This window comes from Triturus cristatus, chromosome 2_2 (genome assembly GCF_964204655.1).
Source record: "Triturus cristatus chromosome 2_2, aTriCri1.1, whole genome shotgun sequence".
Classification (NCBI taxonomy): Eukaryota; Metazoa; Chordata; class Amphibia; order Caudata; family Salamandridae; genus Triturus; species Triturus cristatus.
The window spans coordinates 82,067,093-82,079,997 of NC_140582.1; positions in this window are offsets into that span (position 1 = coordinate 82,067,093).

Below are 12,905 nucleotides of genomic sequence, written 5' to 3' on the forward strand. Positions count from 1 at the left end.
TCCATTTCTTAGTAGTTTGACATTGTTACAGGTTCTTCTGTAATTGTAGCAGTGCGATGGCTGCTCCGAAAAAGTCAGGTTTTTAACCTAGTGGGGAATGCGGGGTTCATATGTCCATCACGGACGCCCATGATGATTGTCTTTGGTGCCTGACGTCTGACCACGACGTTGAGGGATGTTCATCGTGTCGGCGTATGAATCCAAAGGCCCTCAAAGAGAGGGAAGCCAAACTGTTCATGGTCAGGGCAAAGAAGCAGAAGAGGGGCCGAAGTCAAAGTCACTGACTCTGCACACCTCGAAATCATTGAGGATGCTCAAGAAGAAGCGGTGTCATGGCTCCAGATGCCGTTCTTCTAAGGACAAGTCGCCAAAGTCGGGGTCTCCTGCTCTACAGCGTCACAGGAAAGATGAGGTCTCACCTTCTCCTTTACCTCAGGTGACTCCGGTTCACTCTCCGACTCTGAGGGGCTCTCCGACACCCAGGGAACCAACACCTTCGCCTCCAGCCACTCTGCCTCCAGCTCCAGTGTCTCCAGCGCTGCAGCCAGATCCAGTCTTGCAGCCTCGAGCTGTTCCTGAGCAGGCAGCACCGGATCCGTACCCTCCTTTTCCGGCTCCAGGTACAGATCCATCACATTTCCTAAATGCGATGTATGGCATGTGTGCCAAGGTGGCTAACCCTTCTGGTGCACCTGTTAGCCCACAGGACCACTGTCTTTTAACATGGGCCTACCACCTCATTATGCCCAGGCGGCACCATTTATGACGTTTATGCCGATGACCTCGAGTTGGCCTCTCCAGACGCCGATACAATCCCAGAAGCGAAGAATGGAATATTCTCTGGCGCTGTCGGGCTCTGGTCCGGCGCTGTCTTGACTTATTGGGACGCCACCAGCCGTCCCTGAAGGGCTTCCATCTACGCCGGCCCCGAAGTCACCGGCGCCGCGCCTGGCACCGCTGACGCCGATGCCCAAGGTGAGAAAGGGGAGATTATTGACCCCATGCATGATTGTAAGGGGCTTCAGGAAACTAGTGCGCTAGATATGTCGCCAGATTGGGAACTCTCTTCTCCTAAGGGTCTTCCTTCACAGGAGGTCTCTTCATACCATTCAATTATCAGGAAGGCAGCTGAACTTCTGGACTTACAGTTGCTCACTGCGACATTAAATCAAACATCCTGACGGAGGTTCTTCACTCTCCTTCATCTGTGACAGAGCCTCTGTTCCCTTTTAATGAGGCTTTTACGGAGTCCATATTGGTGGTAAGGCAAAACCCTATGTCCGCCCCTGCTGTGTCCAGATTGGTGGCAAGACGTTACAAAGTTGCACCTGGGGATCCGGCCTTTTTATCTTTGCATCCATCTCCTGAGGGCTTGGTGGTTTAGGCGTCATGCTCTTCTAAGTAATCTTCTGGTTCTTTTCCATCCACTCCTGGGGATAGGGATTCAAAAAGATGGAACAATCAGCTAAAAAGGTATTTTCAACAGCCAGCATGGCTTTAAAGTCGAACAATGCAATGTGCCTGCTGGACAGCGACATACATTCGTTGATGGATTCGGCTAAGGAGGTTACCCCTAAACTGCCAGAGGATGTCCAGGGCCATTTTGCGGAGGTTCTGTCGGACACTCAAGCTGCGGCTCTTCAGGTTATTCAATCTGGACTTGACACAGCTGACTCTATGGCTATAGTGATGGGTTCCTCGGTGGCGACTAGGAGGCACATCTGGCTAAGAGGTTCTGGCTTTTCTCAGGATGTGCAGGCTACACTTTTAGATTTACCCTTTGATGGCTTTTGGGAATCAAAGCAGACCCAGCGCTGCATCGTTTTAAAGACAGCAGGGCTACCGCTAGATCGTTAGGCCTGCAGTCCCAGCCTAGAGGCTTTGGTTAACGTAGATTTCAGGTCCGGCAGCAACACCAACAACAACAGCAAGCAAATCCGCTGTATAGGTCATACAATGAGTCTCCTCTTCCCCTGTTCCCCCAACTGGTTCCGCAGGGAAGCACCTTCATATCCCCCATCTTAGAGCATGTTGGTTCCGTGGGAGGTTGGGTGTCCCATTCTCTACAAAATTGGAGATCTGGTACATCAGATTTCCGGGTGTTGGACCTTGTAGAAAATGGGTACACCCTTCCTTTCTGGGAGTTTCCCCCTCCTTTCCCCACTCGCCAGAGCTGGTGCTCAGAGGACCATCTGTTGCTCCTGCAACAAGAGGTTCTGTCTTTACTACAGAAAGGTGCGATAGAGGTTGTTCCAGGGCAGGAAAGGGGTCAGGGATGCTACTCCCGGTATTTCCTGATCCCCAAAAAGGACGGGTGATTGAGACCAATCCTAGACCTCAGGATCTTGAATTTTTACCTCAAACAGGACAAATTCAAGATGTTGACCCTAGCTCAGGTTCTTCTGGCGCTGCAGCAGGAAGACTGGATGGTGCCGATCGATTTACAGGATGCGTATTTTCACATTCCCATCCTGAATTTGCATCGGAAGTATCTCCATTTTACGGTGGGATATCAACACTACCAGTTTGCGGTCCTTCCGTTCGGTCTTACATCTGCTCCACGGGTCTTTGCGAAGGTGAGGGTGGTGGTAGCTGCACATCTCAGAAGATTGGAGATTCCTGTTTTCCCCTATCTGGACGACTGGCTGCTCAAGGCAAAGGCATCATCTGCAAGTTATAACACAGCTGTTGTTCGGCTTGGGTTTTTTGATAACTGAACCCAATTCTTACCTGGTGACCTCTCAGCACAACCGGTTCATAGGGGCAGTACTGGACACTACTGTGAGTCGAACTTTCCCGTCTCCTCGGAGGATTCTAGATTTCCAGGCTATGATTCCAATGTTTTAGATGTAGCGGCTTTTCAAGACCTGAAGGTCTTATGCCTGCTCGGTTTGTTCGCTTCATGCATACTGTTGGTCAAGCATGCCCGCTGGCGCATGAGGGCACTCCAGTGGTGCCTCAGCAGGCAGTGCTTTCAACACAATGGAGATCTCAGCAAGGTAGTCAGAATCTCCAGAGACACTGCAGCAGAGCTGCTGTGGTGGAGTGTTTCGGGCAACCTGTCTCAAGGGAAGCCATTTCAACTTCCTTCGCCGGTGGATCTGGAGGTCAAGGGCCTTTGGTCTCCTGAGGAAAGATTGCGTCACATCAATCTTCTAGAATTGCGGGCGATACGTTTGGCTCTCAAGGCCTTTCTTCCCTCTTATTTATTAATATAAAGTTTTATACAGCGCGGACGTGACCCAAGCGGGTATCAGAGCTCTTTACAGATGATCAAGGACCGAAAGAGTTAGGCCAGTAGGTCAGTTACAACAACAGTGATAAGCAAGATTCTGGAGTAAAAAGAGGAACAAAGTATCATGACACCCGAAAAGGATATAAATGAGCATATATGAACAACAAACAAATGTTGATGCTGAGAACAGTCATAGGTCATAGACAAAGTCAAAGTCATAGGATCAAGTGCGAAATACATTGTAGCAGCGCTACTCAGGGCGAGACAGTCTGTAGAGGAGGAGCGAAATCCGCTTGTAGTGGAACCAACAACAAATGGTACTTAATGGGAGTAGGTACATTCAAATCAAAGCAAGTAGGTACATTCAAATCAAAGGGTGTTCATCAATAGAGCTTTCACTTCTTTTTTTAAAGATGCTGTTGAGGGAATCAGTCTTATTTACGGAGGCATGGAGTTCCAGATTCTCGGGGCAATACCCGAGAACGCTTGATTAGGTTTTCTTTCTTTGGAATTTTTGCGATTTTAGCAGCTGGTTGTTGGAATTCCTAGAAGATCTGCTACCACCAGAAAGTTCCAGTTTTTGAGCTAGGTGCAGAGGGGTGTTATGATGAAGCGCCTTGTGTGTCATGCAAGCAATTTTAAGGTGAATCCTAGCCTTAAAAGGCAGCCAGTTTAGTGATTTCAGGTCCAGTGTGATGTGATTATTTCTTCTGGATCCTGTGATGAGCCTAGCAGCCGAATTCAGAGATGTCCTGATCAGTGCCAACTTGTAGCTGGGTATCCCACAGAGCTATAATAATCCGACCTGGAAATTACTAGTGTTTGAACAGCAGACTTGAAGTCGTCCGGGTTTTATCTTTCTTAGGATACTTTTGTTGAAGTTAGCCCCTTTGGTGGCTCAGCTAATGTGCTCCTGCATACTCAAGGTCTTATCAAGTATTATTCCAAGAGACTTTGCGAAGTCAAAGATGTGTGGAGCACAGTTGAGAGCTGTTAGGCGTTTCATGAATTCAACAATGACGGTAGCCTGTTTGGATGTCGCGAAAAGGGGGAATTCCGTTTTGGAGAAATTTAGCTTAAGATTTTGGGAAGTCAGCCAGTGTTGTGTTTTGAGTAGGGTTACGTTGAGTGATCTGATGTCTCCCGAAGAGGAGATTTTCAGGTAAAGTTGAGTGTCATCCGCATACATGTGATAGTTAATTTTTGGATGAATTGAGCATTTCCGTTAGAGGCTCCATGAACAAGTTGAAAAGCGTGGGTGAGAGTGCAGATCCACTGAGGGACCCCCAGTTGGAGAGGGTTTGATTGACTTTAAATATTTGCATTCTGGTATTAAGAAAGGAGGCAAACCAGTTTAACACTGAGCCTGACAGACTAATCCTTCGTTCCAGTAAGTACAGGAGGTTGTCATGTTTGACCATATCAAAAGCTGAAGAGAGGTCAAGGAGGACTAGAAAGCAGGCTTTATTCCGATCTAGCATTCCTAAAGTGCCATCTACTACATGAGTAAGAGCCTTTTCAGTTATATGGCCTTGCGATAACCTGATTGGAATTGATCTAAAAGTTGGGATTGATCAATGTGGTTACATAGTTTAACAGGTACACATTTCTCTAGGAGCTTCGATAGAGTTGGAATGCTAGTGATAGGGAGGAAGTTATTAAGGTCCTCTTTATCCGTGGTGTTGTTTTTTAGAATGGGCGTAACCTGCACTGACTTAAGACAATCAGGGATCATACCTTGATGTAAGGAGGCATTTACTATTTTGGTCCAGAGAGGGACTAAGGATCAGTTCATCTCATTGAAGAAACTTGAGGGTAAGGGTTCACTGAAGTGGTTTGAGCGTTTCAAAGTAGTAAGCAGGTTGAGTATGGAGAATTCGTTAAAGGGAGTGAATTGGCTCCAGAAGACGTTATTTTTGGGTGAGAAACCTGTAGCAGGCAGAGGCTGAGGCAGCGGAGGGGATATAGGGTTAGTAGGAAATGGGACAATCAGTTGGTTGCATTGCAGTGTTCGGAGATCAGTTTCAATCTTAATTGTCTTTTCAAGGAAGAAAGAGGCAATCACTTCACAAGTTGGCTGTGCACTAGACTGTGATGGCGGGAGAGTGGGAAGATAATTGGATTGGAGTTTGATTAATTCAAAAGGTTTCTTAGGTCTGTTTCTGACATTACCTAGTTGGCTTCTGAAGAAGTTCAATTTCGCTCTCCTGATATGTTTGTTGTAAGTGGCACTTCTAGATCTCAGGAGCATGAGGTGATCAAGGGACGGGGAGCCTCTCCAGGATCATTCGGCTAGTCTCAGATTGCGTCTCTCTGAATGTAAACAATTGTTGAACCAAGGTTTGGAGTCTGTGGAGGGCTTTCTTTTTAGTTGTAAGGGGTCACATGAATCTAAAATACTCAATCCAGAGTTGTTGTAATGCTCCGTGTGGTCCTGTAACTCAGACTTGTCAATCGGTGGCAGCAAGGTATTCATGCTGAGGGATATCAGTTCATTAATGTTTGTGATTCGGAGAGATTGTTTTCAGTACCTGGGATTCTTGGCTTGTGATCTTTTCTTAGACCAAGGTTCAATGATGTGGAAGGAGATTTAATGATTTTCTGACCATTCACAGGGGGCAATCGAGTCCAGTTGAATAGCATGGGGTTGAGCTATAATAAGGTCCAGGATTGAGCACAGAACAAGAGTGGGGCTATCACAGATTTGAATTGGGCTAAGGGCAGCTAGGTCAGTCAGTTCGGGTCCTGTCGGACAACACTACCATGATGTGGTACATAAACAAACAGGGAGGAGTGGGGTCCTAACGTCTCTGCAGAGAGGCTCTGCGACTATGGTCCAGGGCTAAGGACCATCAGATTTGCGTGATTGCAAATCATCTGGCCGGAGTGCTGACAGTCTCAGTCGGCAGTACTCGGCCAATCACGAGTGGCGTCTTCATCCAGAGGTGGTCCATCACATTTTCAAAATGTGGTGGTTTCCGCGATTGGACCTGTTTGCCACTCACAAGAACGTGCACTGCCTATCATTCTGCAGTCTCCGATGCGGGGAGCGTTGGGAGACGCATTTCAGTTAGATTGGGGCTCACTGCTTTTTAGGCATCCCCACCCCCCCATACCATTGATTCCTCAGGTTCTGAGGAAGATCCGCAAGGACCTGGCCCAAGTCATATTGATCTTGCCGGATTGGCCTAGAAGGGTTTGATACACAGACCTTCACCTCTCATCGCACCCTCCACTCCGTCTCCCTCTCGGGGCAGACCTCCTCTCGCAGTCACGGGGGCAGGTTCTTTACCCTCACCTCCAGAGCTTGCACCTTCATGCCTGGAGATTGAACGAGGCAACCTGAGCTCGTTCTCTCTCCCACCGAATGTGGTGGTTGATATATTATCAGCCAGAAGACACTCCACCAAATCTGTCTATTCTGGTAGGTGGGCCTGGTTGGTTAAATGGTGTGGAGAGAGATCAATTTGTCTGTGGCAGGCCCATTTATCTGATATTCTGAGTTTCTGTCTTTCCTTGGCTCAACATGGTTTTGCAGTTGCAACCGTTAAAGGCTACTTGTTTGCCTTGTCGGCTTTCTTTGCTTGCCAGACCGACCCTCTTTGTTTAAGTCTCCCATAGTCCTGAGATTCATTAAGGGTCTCACTAGCAGGTTTCCTCCAACTCCATTTATCATGCCTCATTGGGATTTGAATTTGGTTCTTACTTTCCTGATAGGGTCCCCCTTTGAGCCACTGCATAGTTGCCCATTGAGATTTTTGGCATTTAAGACAGTTTTTATGATTGCGATGACTTTTGCCAGGTTGGGTTAGTGAGCTACAGGCTCTTAGCTCTAAGCCTCCGTTTACCTTAATTCATGCAGATGAGATGGTTTATAGGACCAGAGCCGCTTTCCTTTCTAATGTGGTTGCTCCCTTCCACCTAGGGCAATCTATCACTTTATCCACTGTGATAGTTTTCCCCTCCTTGCCAATGGGGAACCCTGAACTTAGAGCCTTTACTGAGGATAATACACGTGGTCTTTGGGGGATTACAGTGTAATAATTTAATCCAACACTAACAGTTCGACAGTTCACCACAAGTAATGTCAACACAACGAGAGGGTAACGAGGTCTTGAAGCATGGTCATCTAGTGTAAGGCCTTCTTCCTCAGGCCGTAGCTCTCCAATACTTCAACCAGGGCCAGCGTCCCCAAAAGGCAAAACAGAAAACAACAACACCGTCACTGTCCTGAATGTACTCTACAACTCTATAGCGTGCTCCCCGTCACCAACATTCCTGGGTCACCGATAGGTAGAGAGTGAGAGGAAAGGGCAACTAAGGAACTACGAGTGCTCTATTTGTGCCAGAGACCCTTGAAGCCCTTCCCCGCCAACCGCCTCCAACCTTCCAACAAAGAGACTTGCCTGGGGCTACGGTCCTCCAGGACCGCAGCGTCGGGTATCGCGGCATCCTGTTTCCTCTGGGGACGACCGGGTACTTGCACAGTGTTGGTTGGGGAATCCTCCCTCTTCGATGCTGGTCCCTCGCCTTCAGGTCTCTCGCCGGTGTCCTCCGTCCTCCTTCCTCTGGTCTCCTTCGGCGAATTCTCCAACTCCTCCGGTGCGTCCTTCTTCGGGTCGCTCCTCTGTCTGTCCCTCGTGGTCCGCCGCCTCCACACAGCTTCCTTTCCAACCAACTTCTCCCCTCGCAACCACCTTCCGCCACGTCATCCCCCCTGTGTCAGGGATCTCTAGATCGCTCACCTCCCTGTTATGTGGCATCCACCCTGGCACCATCTTGCATTCCTCGGCCGCTCCGGTCTCGCCACAGTCCATACCACATTGCCTCTCTTCTCGGGATGGACGATCGGGCCATTCTGATGTAGGGAATCTGGAGAGGTAGTCAACGTTTCCTTGTAACTTTCCTGGCATGTGTAGAGTCTGAAAGGAAAAGGGCTGTAAGGCTAAGAACCATCGTAAAACTTTAGCATTGGTGTCCTTATTAGTGGCTAGCCAAGTCAATGGAGCATTATCCGTCACTAGAAAGAATGTACGTCCTAGCAAGTAATATTGTAATGACTCCATTGCCCATTTTATTGCGAGACACTCTTTTTCCATGGTGGCATACCTTGTCTCTCTGGGAAACAGCTTTCGGCTCAAGAACAACACTGGCTTAAGCAAATCCTGAGAATCCGGTTGGGATAGTACCGCTCCAAGTCCTCTATCAGAAGCGTCGGTTTGTAACACAAACGACTTTCTGTAGTCTGGACAAGTCAGCACTGGGGCACGACACACCAAAGCCTTCAAAGTACCGAAACTCTCCTCTTGTAGACTACCCCAATCTATCTTGGCTCTAGTGGGTTTGTGTCTTAGTAAATCAGTAAGAGGGCTGGCCAACTCCGACAATTGAGGGATAAATCTCCTATAATATCCCACCAGTCCCAGAAAGGCTCGTACTTCTTTTCTAGTGGTAGGTCGGGGAATGTTTTGGATAGCCTCATAACTTGTTGATTTGTGGTTTAAGGGTTCCTTCACTTATGGTATATCCTAAATAGCTTATCTGATGTGTGCTTAGGGGGGTCTTCTTTGGATTCATGGTCAGTCCTGCTTGTGTCAACGTGTCAAAAAGGTTCTTAAGGTGTTTCAAGTGGGTCTCCCAGTCTGGGCTATACACCACAATATCATCCAAAAAGGCAACCGCATACTTTTGGTGTGCCCTTAGTAGGATGTCCATAAGTCTTTGGAAAGTAGCCGGAGCTCCATGGAGCCCAAATGGCATGACCTTGAAATGGTACAAACCAGATGGCATTGAAAATGCTGTCTTCTCCTGCGCTGACCATGTCAGCGGAATCTGCCAATAACCTTTGGTTAGGTCAATTGTAGACATGACCCGAGCCTCTCCTAATCTCTTTATCAATTCGTCCACTCGGGGCATAGGGTTATTATCAAATTTGGAGTGGGCGTTCACTTGCCGCAAGTCTATGCAAAACCGGAGACTCCCGTCCGGCTTGGGCACTAACACAATGGGAGAGCGCCAATTACTCCTGGAAGGCTCGATTATGCCTGCCTTTAGCATTTCCTCTATTTCCTTTTCTACTGCCTCTCTTCTGGCCTCTGGTATTCGATATGGTTTCACATTAACCACCTTTCCTGGTTGAGTAACAATATCGTGAGCCACCAAGGAAGTCCGTCCCGGACGGCCTGAACTGAGGCCTGGGTACTGTTCTAGCAACTGCTCCAACTGTTGTTGTTGTTTTGGGGAGAGCTTAGATCCCATCAGGGGTTGTTCCCGCTTTCTCTCATCCCCTAGTCCCATAGGTATGTCCAATGTTTTATGAATAGTTACATGATTTACCGTTTGAACCATGTCCTGGCTCTGGGGTGGAGTGTTGGGCTCTTCCCATTTCTTAAGAAGATTGATATGATAGATTTGCCCGATTTTATTATTGTGAGGGACTGCGACTCAATAAGAAACAGGAGTCACTTTTTGAGTAACCGTATATGGCCCTTGCCATGTGGCCAACAACGTCTTGGAGGAGGGGAGGAGTATTAAAACCCTGTCCCCAACAGCCAATTCTCTCATGTGACTAGTACGGTCATACTGCTCTTTCTGTCTAGCTTGAGCTTTGTCCATGTTCTGGTGGACAGTGTCCCATAGGGTGGCTAAAGTCTCTTTTAAGGTCTGCATGTACCCCAGGAGTGGTTTACCCTCAACTTCCTCTTCTGTCCATTGTTCGGCAGCCATCTCCAGTAAGGTGCGGGGTTTGCTTCCGCACAAGAGTTCAAGAGGACAGAATCCCGTGGATTTTTGCTCATGTGTTCGGATGGCAAACATTACCAGAGGCAGTTTCCGGTCCCAATCTTTCCCTGTCTCTCCTATCAATTTCTTTAAGATGGTTTGCATAGTCTTGTTGTACCTTTCCACCAGACCGTCCGTCTGGGTGTGGTATACGGCCGTCTGAATTTGGTGTACACCTAGAAGCTTACATATCTCCTTCATAAGCTTAGCCATGAAAGGAGTTCCCTGTTCAGTCAGGAGTTCCACCGGAAAACCTACTCTAGAGAAAAAAGACACCATTGCCTGGGCTACTGCTACTGTGGTCATACTAGTGAGGGGTATAGCCTCGGTGTATTGGGTAGCATAGTCTACTAAAATCAATATGTATTGATGTCCCCGGGCTGACGGAAGTAATGGTCCTACAAGATCCATCCCTACGCGTTGAAACGGAACATCAATAATCGGTAGGGGTTGTAGGGGTACCTTTTTGTCTTTCGAGTGGTTGACCAACTGACATTTGAGACAAGTAGCACAGAACCTGGCAGTTTCTCGATTCACCCCTGGCCATTAGAACCTTTCTAAGAGATACTTCAATGTCAGTTCCTGTCCATAGTGACCACCTCCCGCCTGGTTGTGGGCTAACTGTAATGCTTGTTCCCTGAAAGCCATTGGTGCTAGTAACTGTTCCGTCTTACCACCCGGCCCCTCACTTGCTAATTATAATGGTTCCTTTTGTATAAAGAAATAGGGTCCTATCTTCTCTGGCACAACTTCCTTCACTTGATTCCAGGCATTCATAAGGGTGCTGTCATCTTTCTGAGTCGTGCGGAAGCTCCGGGCTGGAGTATTTCCGTTTTCTGGGGAAGAGAGCAAACATGAGGCAATAGACTGACAAGCATACGTATACCTCTCTTTTTTTCTCGTCTCTTCTCATTTCTGGATTTCTTTTCCCTGTCTCTAGGGCTGGTTATACTCTCACTGGAAAAGGGTGCCTCTTGTAGCCATTCCACCTCAGAACCTTGTTTCGATACCCCCTGTCGGTACTCATGAAAATGGGGTAAATCGGTACCTAGGAGGATTTTTTCTGTGAGCGCAGGGACTACACCCACCTTTCTCACTTGAGGATACCCGTCTATTTCAAGCAACACGTCTGCTAAGGGATATGGCCTAATATCTCCATGAACACATGAGACCAGTACTGTCTCTCCTTCACATATAGCGGTTAACGGCACCAGGTCCTGGGCTACCACTGTATGGTGACAACCTGTGTCGAGTAGAGCCTCAACAGGTCGACCGTTGAGTCTGATGGCCTTCTTGTACCTCTGTCTAGGAACTCCGGTAACTAGCACCCTACCTCGGGACCAACCCACCTCCATTGGCTCTGAACTATCAGTGTTTAAAGGGCAGTTACGCAATATGTGTCCCCATTCTGCACACCTAAAGCACTGGGGTACATTTGAGCTGGTTGGGCAATCTTTGGGAACGGTTTAGGGGCCGGCCTAGGAGTAGAAAAGGTTCGTTTTTTCCCTCCTTCCGCTGGAGTTTTAGAGTTAGGTTTGGGGAAGAGAATAGGAGTTCTCCCTGTTGGGGCTTTGAAGTCGGGTGATCTATGATAGGCACAGGCTAATTCAATAGCGGATTGAGTGGTCAGTTCGGGGTGCTGTTTCAACTATGCTCTTGTGTTGCCAGGTAGTGCCTCTTGATATTGCTCTAAAAATATTTGTTCTGTGACCTCCTCCATTGAGGGAAAATGAGGCTGAAGCCACCGGGTTCCCACATCTCGAACCCAATAGAAAAGAGCTTGGGGATTATCTCCAGTGACCCATTTTTACTTCCAAAAGCGGGTTCTATAGTACTCATGATCACATCCCAGTCTTTCTAAAATTGGCTTTCTTGATGTCCCGATAGGGAGTTACTCCTTCTGGATTGGCAGCTTGATAGGCCGCTTGTGACTCCCCTGATAATAACGGAGCTATATACTAACCCCATCTCTCAGGAGACCAAGTAGCGGTGGTAGCAACCCTTTCAAAGTTTGTGAAGAAGAAGTCCGGATCTTCACCTTCTTGAAACTTTTGTAGTACACTGCCTAGGATATTGGGATGCACCCTAGTATTATAGATGGCATTTGTGAGGCGCAAAATCGCTGTGTCTTGCACTTTCAGGTTGTTAGTCAAGAGAGCCGCTTGCTCCTTCATCGCAGCATGGAAGGATTCCCTTTCTTTTTGGGCATTCTGATTCTGTTGCTCCAAAACCAATTGTAAATGTCTCTGTCCTTCCGCTAGTTGGGTTATCATATCCTGCCTGTTATGGGATGAGTCATCTTGTTTCAGATGATGGTATCCCACTTCTGACACCACTGTGATAGTTTCCCCCTCCTTGCCGATGGGGAACCCTGAACTTAGAGCCTTTACTGAGGATAATACACGTGGTCTTTGGGAGATTACAGTGTAATACTTTATTCCAACACCAACAGTCCGACAGTTCACCACAAGTAATGTCAACACAACGAGAGGGTAACCAGGTCTTGAAGCACAGTCATCTAGTGTAAGGCCTTCTTCCTCAGGCCGTAGCTCTCCAATACTTCAACCAGGGCCGGCGTCCCCAAAAGGCAAAACAGAAAACAACAACACCGTCACTGTCCTGACTGTACTCTACAACTCTATAGCGTGCTCCCCGTCACCAACATTCCTGGGTCACCGATAGGTAGTGAGTGAGAGGAAAGGACAACTTAGGAACAAGGACTGTGAGATTCTGTGAAGGGGGTTGCAACTCAGGAACCACGAGTGCTCTATTTGTGCCAGAGACCCTTGAAACCCTTCCCCGCCAACCGCCTCCAACCTTCCAACAAAGAGACTTGCCTGGGGCTACGGTCCTCCAGGACCGCAACATCGGGTATCGTGGCGTCCTGTTT